Source organism: Callorhinus ursinus, unplaced genomic scaffold (genome assembly GCF_003265705.2).
Source record: "Callorhinus ursinus isolate GAN/ISIS: 27379988/994484 unplaced genomic scaffold, GSC_fseal_2.0 scaffold50, whole genome shotgun sequence".
NCBI classification, from domain to species: domain Eukaryota; kingdom Metazoa; phylum Chordata; class Mammalia; order Carnivora; family Otariidae; genus Callorhinus; species Callorhinus ursinus.
Genome location: NW_027397112.1, coordinates 2469526 through 2475407, shown reverse-complemented (window position 1 = coordinate 2475407; position 5882 = coordinate 2469526). Strand labels below are relative to the sequence as shown.

At 39.5% G+C, this 5882-nt stretch overlaps 1 long non-coding RNA gene across 2 annotated transcripts in view; it reads right to left on the bottom strand.

Moving 5' to 3' along the window:
• The window catches only part of LOC112837541 (uncharacterized), a 124341-nt gene extending 121510 nt beyond the window's left edge, over positions 1-2831 (bottom strand). For both annotated transcript variants that reach the window (XR_012375401.1, XR_012375400.1), the window contains exons 1-2: positions 2730-2831; positions 1134-1192 (exon numbers count right to left, since the gene is read on the bottom strand). This is a non-coding gene — a long non-coding RNA (uncharacterized lncRNA). The remainder of the gene's footprint in view (positions 1-1133; positions 1193-2729) is intronic.
• Between the last annotated feature and the right edge of the window lie 3051 nt (positions 2832-5882).

The window sequence follows — 5882 nt, the reverse complement described above, 5'->3', positions numbered from 1 at the left end:
CCACCACCACCACCACCACCTCCACCACCTCCACCACCACCACCACCTCCACCACCACCACCACCACCACCACCACCACCACCACCACCACCTCCACCACCACCACCACCACCACCACCACCACCACCACCACCACCACCACCATCATCAGGTAGTATGGCATACATAGTGTTTCAAGCCCTAGATTAGTTTTCAAAAGCACCAGTCTACAAACTTATTTCTGTTAGCCCTAAAACCATCCAATTACTTGACTGTAAGCCTCAATTTCCTCATCTGTAAAATGGGGAAAATAATAGTACCTAACTCAAGAGATACTTAGGATAATTAAATAAGATCATCCCGATAAAGTTTTAGCACACAGAACAGACCCTCAATAAAGTCCACTGTCGTCATCATCATCATCATCATCATCATCTGAAAAATTCCTGATTGCCAAGTTTTTTGTAATACCAGCCAATTCAAAGAGAGATTCATATATCTTACACAGAAATCTGGTGATGATCACCAAACATAGAGATGAATATGAATTATCAATGGACTACTTTTTCATCATGTGGAAATTGTCTTGAAATAAGCAGGAATGATCATATTCTCCAAAAGATTTCTTGAATCTTCTACTAATGAAAGGCTTTTTTTTTTCCTCGGTAAACATAATCCTGGTCACTTTGAAAAATTAAGGAAGTTGCGTTTGTTTTGTCCACACTGTCTTGATTTTTTTTAATGCTATTACACATCCTTCTTCTTGAACAAACTCCAGCCAGACAGATATTTGCCATTCCATTATTGTTTTAAAGTGTTAGCCCCAGACACATAAGCATTGTTGGAATGCAATGGAAAAAAAATGTTTTAAATCTCAAATGGGGTAATAAACTGCAGCCAGAAGCTAATTGTCCTGAAACCTGAGCTTTTATAACATATTACTACTGTAGTGGGACCACTCAGCACTCCTTCGGTGGGGTTGTTGTGTAATTGGTAGTAGATTACGTTGCAGACATATAAAAAAAAAAAGATGTCAAATCAGACATTTCTGCTTATTACTGTAGACCTCAGCATAATTCTCAAAGCAATCAATGCATTTCATCCATTAAACTATTGATGGGGGTTATTAATTCATATAATGTTTAACTACTCACTGTGGACTTTCTCTCTGCCAACTTTCTTCCACCCAAGAAGTCCTGAAATGTTGCCGCTCCTGTCAAAAGAAATGAATCATTAATAAGAACCAGCAAGGCCAGAGGCGAGCTAGAAGCTGGGCCATGATATATATATATATATATAGGCTTCACATTCTTTTAATTTGGTGCTGAACAGCATGTGTAAAAGGAGCAAATAGCCCAGTAGGGTTTTACCAAGAGTCTGAAAGAAACACAAAGAAGGATATATCCATCAAATCTATTTATTGAGTATTTAGGGATCTGAGAATACTTTTTATTTTTAGACAATACATTTGGTAGACACTTTAAGAGTCAACAGTAACAAGAACTTATAAGTAATACTCCAACTAAACTCTAACCCACAGGAGGCCAGGGCAATGATCACACTCATCTGCCAAAGCCTTAACAAAATCAGGCAAGACCAGGGAAGAGTAGGCCTATGTCCAAAGAAAATTTTGTGATAAGAATGTAAGAAATACCTCTTCTCCCAAGTCTTAATCTTTGTATTGTGTTACTTTCTGTTGTTTTTTTCCTCCCCCCAACCCCCGGCCATTTTGAGACTCTCCGCCTTCAGGGGAACGCTAGTACCAATGTGGGCTTACAAAATGAAGGTGTTTGGCTATTAGAAGAAACTTGTAGGTTCTCCTGGGTGGCTCAGTCGGTTAAGCGTCTGCCTTCGGCTCAGGTCATGATCCCGGGGGGTCCTGGGATCGAGCCCCGCATCAGGCTCCCTGCTCAGTGGGAGGCCTCCTGCTTCCCTGGCTTGTGTGCTCTCTCTTTCTCTCCCTCTCTAACAGATAAATAAATAAAATCTTAAAAGAGAGAGAGAGAGAGAGACTTGTAAGAAAAATAAATAAAAGTAAGAGACTTGTGTGATAACAAAAACCATGAGCTTTGAAGTCAGATTTGAATCTATAGTCTGGTTCAGTCATCTCCTTATTGAAAAATAATGTTAAAAAAAAAGAAAAAAAGAAAAAAAGAAAAAGAAAAATAATGTTACCCCCCTGAGTTCCAATCTCTTCCTGTATAAAATGAGGGTAATAATATTTATCTCACAGAGCTTCGGTAAAGCATAAAAGGAATAGCATACGTCAACTGCTGACTAGAATTCTTGGCACTAAGTTGATAATCAGTGATGGGCAGGGGATGGTGACAATGAAGACAGAGAAGGAAATATAGCCCACTTGGTCAGTGTGGACCTTCACACTTAAGTCCCCAAGCAGATCTGAGGCCTAGATCAATATCAATATCCTGAAAACTTCATTCCATCCTATATGGGTTTTGCTTTAGCCACCTGTTGGGCATTTGCCAGACTGATTTTTGTTTAAACCAGTGGAAGAGTAAGTCTGGCCAGAAGAGGAGAGTAGCCTTCATCTGACTAGTAGCTGAAAAGCCACGCCCAGTTAGAGAACGTGGAATAAAGTTTGGAATTCAGGCTGCCTAAAGGATTCTCTCAAACAGGCAAGAACAATTCCTTCAATCAAGTTTTGAATAAATCTGATAGTAAGGAAAACTTCTGTGGTAAGTGAATTATGGAATTGAACTTAATAATAATTTTTATATGTCTTTTCTTACCCTGAGAATAGTCAGGCTTCTTATACTTGTAGCATGTTTAAGATTTTACAACACATGTCTGAAATCTCAGCTGACACTCACCAATACCTCATGAGTTCCTTATTACTACCATCACCAATTTACAGCTTAAGCTCAAAGTGGACTAAGCAACTTGCCCAGTTGTCACATCACTGGTGTGTCACAAAGACACAATGACGTTGCCAAACTACAGGCACCAAGTCCAGGGATATTTCACTGGTTTAGAAGTGTGTTTATAATTGTACTGCTGAAGGCCACAGATCAACTTGAGTCGGCACCCTCTAAGTAAGCCTCTTAGGAAGTTATCTTTTGGCTCTGAAAATGTTTCATATACAAAGGTCTCCTGTTTTTTGAGGATCTTCTGGCTCTAAAATATTTTTAAATACACAAAACATGACTGGTTTCTTAACCATACTAATTTAATTTCAGGTGAATATTATTTATCACAAAGACGACTTTGCAAGTATTCTAGACACAGTGCCATTCATTCATACAACTAAAAATACTTTAAGCCTTTATCATGTGCTGGGCAGCTCTAGATATAAAAGTAAAAAAAAAAAGGAAAGAAAAAACAGGCAAAAATCTCTACTCTTTTGAAGCTCACACTCTAAGTAGGGAGCGATGAAATGTACAAAGTATGCTGTTATATTTGTCTAATGGTGTGAAGTTTATAGAAGAACAAGTGGGGAATGGGATTAGGGATTGCTGGGGTGCTATTTTAAATAGAGTTGTTTGGGAAGACTTCACTGATAAGATCAGAGGTGATCAGAAATCTGAAAAAATAACCAAGTAGGGTGACCTGTTAGAAAGATATTGCACTAATCTGGGTAAGAAATGACGGTGGCTTGGACAAAGATAGTGCGATAGTGAGAAGTGCTGGAATCTGAATATATTTGGAAGATAGAGCCAATAGGATTTGCTAGCAGATTAAATGTGGGGAGTGAGAAGAAGACATAATACTTGGCTTAGACTCTAAGAGGCAAGTGTCCACCAACTGAGACAGGGAAGACAGAAGCAGGAGCAGAGGTGGGAAAGAAAATCACAGTGTTACATTAAGTTTTAAGCGTCAGTTGGACCCCTAAGTACAGGAGTCTTGTGTGCAGGCAGAGAACTCCGGAGTTTAGAGAAGTCCTGGCTGGAGATAAAAACTTGTAAGTTGTCTGTGTATGGGATGCACTTAAAGCCATGAAACTTAATGACTTCTAGGGAGTGCAAGTAGATAGAGATGAGGCTCAGGGATGAATCCTAGGACCGCCCTATGGTTAGAAGTGGGGGAGTTCAGGGCGCCTGGGTGGCTCAGTCGTTAAGCCTCTGCCTTCGGCTCAGGTCATGATCCCAGGGTCCTGGGATGGAGTCCCGCATCGGGCTCCCTGCTCCGCAGGAAGCCTGCTTCTCCCTTTCCCACTCCCCCTGCTTGTGTTCCTGCTCTCGCTATCTCTCTCTGTGTGTCAAATAAATAAATAAAAAATCTTTAAAAAAAAAAAGAAGTGGGGGAGTTCAGTGCAATCAGCAAAAGACTAAAATGAAGATTAAGAAGGCTGTTGCTCAAGCACGTAGGACATACTTTTGTATCTCCTCAGGGAGAAAATATTTATCTTTTGTTCTTTTAGAGGTCAGAAGGAGAAGGTGAGATGGACTGGGGGCGGGGCCAACATTAAGAGAGCAACCAAATACAACTTGGGGCCAACTCTAAAGCAACAGAAAATAGACCAAACTGAGAGACACATGAAGTGTGATTAAGATGTGCTTATTGAGGAACCTCCGTACTGTTTTCCACAGTGGCTGCACCAGTTTGCATTCCCACCAACAGTGCTAGGGTTCTTTTTTCTCCATATCCTCACCAATACTTGTTACTTTTTCTCTTTTTGATTTTAGCCATTCTGACAGGTGTGAAGGGATATCTCATTGTGGTTTTGATTTGCATTTCCCTGATGATAAGTGATGTTGAACATCTTTTCATGTGTCTGTCGACCATCTGTGTGTTTTCTTTGGAAAAATAAATAATAAAAACAGAATTACCATATGATCCAGTAGTCCTACTAAGGACTACTGAGTATTTATCCAAAGAAAACAAAAATACTAATTCAAAAACATATATGTACCTTTATGGGTTTTTTTTTTGCAGCATTATTTACAATAGACAAGGGAGCAACCCAAGTGTCCATCAATAGATGAGTGAATAAAGATGTTATACACACACACACACACACACACACACACAATGAATTATTACTCAGCCATAAAAAGAATGAAATCTTGACATTTGCAACAACGTGAATGAACCTAGAGGGTAAAATGCTAAATGAAATAAATCAGACAAAGAAAGATAAATACCATATGATTTTAACTCCTATGTGGAATTTAAAAAACAGAACAAACAGAGACAAACAAAAAAAGATTCTTAAATACAGAGAACAAATCGGTGGTTTCCAGAAGGGGGGTAGGTGGGGAGATGGGTGAAATAGGTAAAGAGGATTAGGAGTACACTTATTGTGATGAACACTGAGTAATATATAGAATTTTTGGATCATTATTTTTTGTATATGAAATTAATATAACACTATACATTTAACTGTACTTCTATAAAAATTATAATTAAATCTTTTTTAAAAAGATGCCTCTATTGATTTCCCTATGGGGCTCTTAAAATGACTCAGAAAGCAAACATGTTTGCAAATTTGGAAAACACTGTAGATCATACATAGAACCCTCATACTCTACTCCTTTTTTATTTAAGATTTTATTTATTTATTTGAGAGAGAGAAAGGGAGAGAGAGAGAGTGTGAGCCGAGGGGGAAGGGCAGAGGGAGAGGGAGAAGCAGATGCCCCCCTGAGCAGGGAGCCAGACACAGGGCTCGATCCCAGGACCCTGAGATCATGCCCTGAGCCGAAGGCAGACGCTTAACCGACTGAGCCACCCAGGCGCCCCCTCATACTCTACTCTGGATTGAGTACTCATTTTTCTTTGTTTTTCTCTACTGCGTCCTTTAAAAACAGCAACGTAATTCCATGTTCCCTTATCTCTACTCTCTTAAGAAATTTCTCATTTTGCCCCAAATTGCCTGATACCAAAATAAGGAGTCCTTGAGGGCTTAGTTCAAGTTGAAGTGAAACGTCCAGGTCCTGTTCACGGTG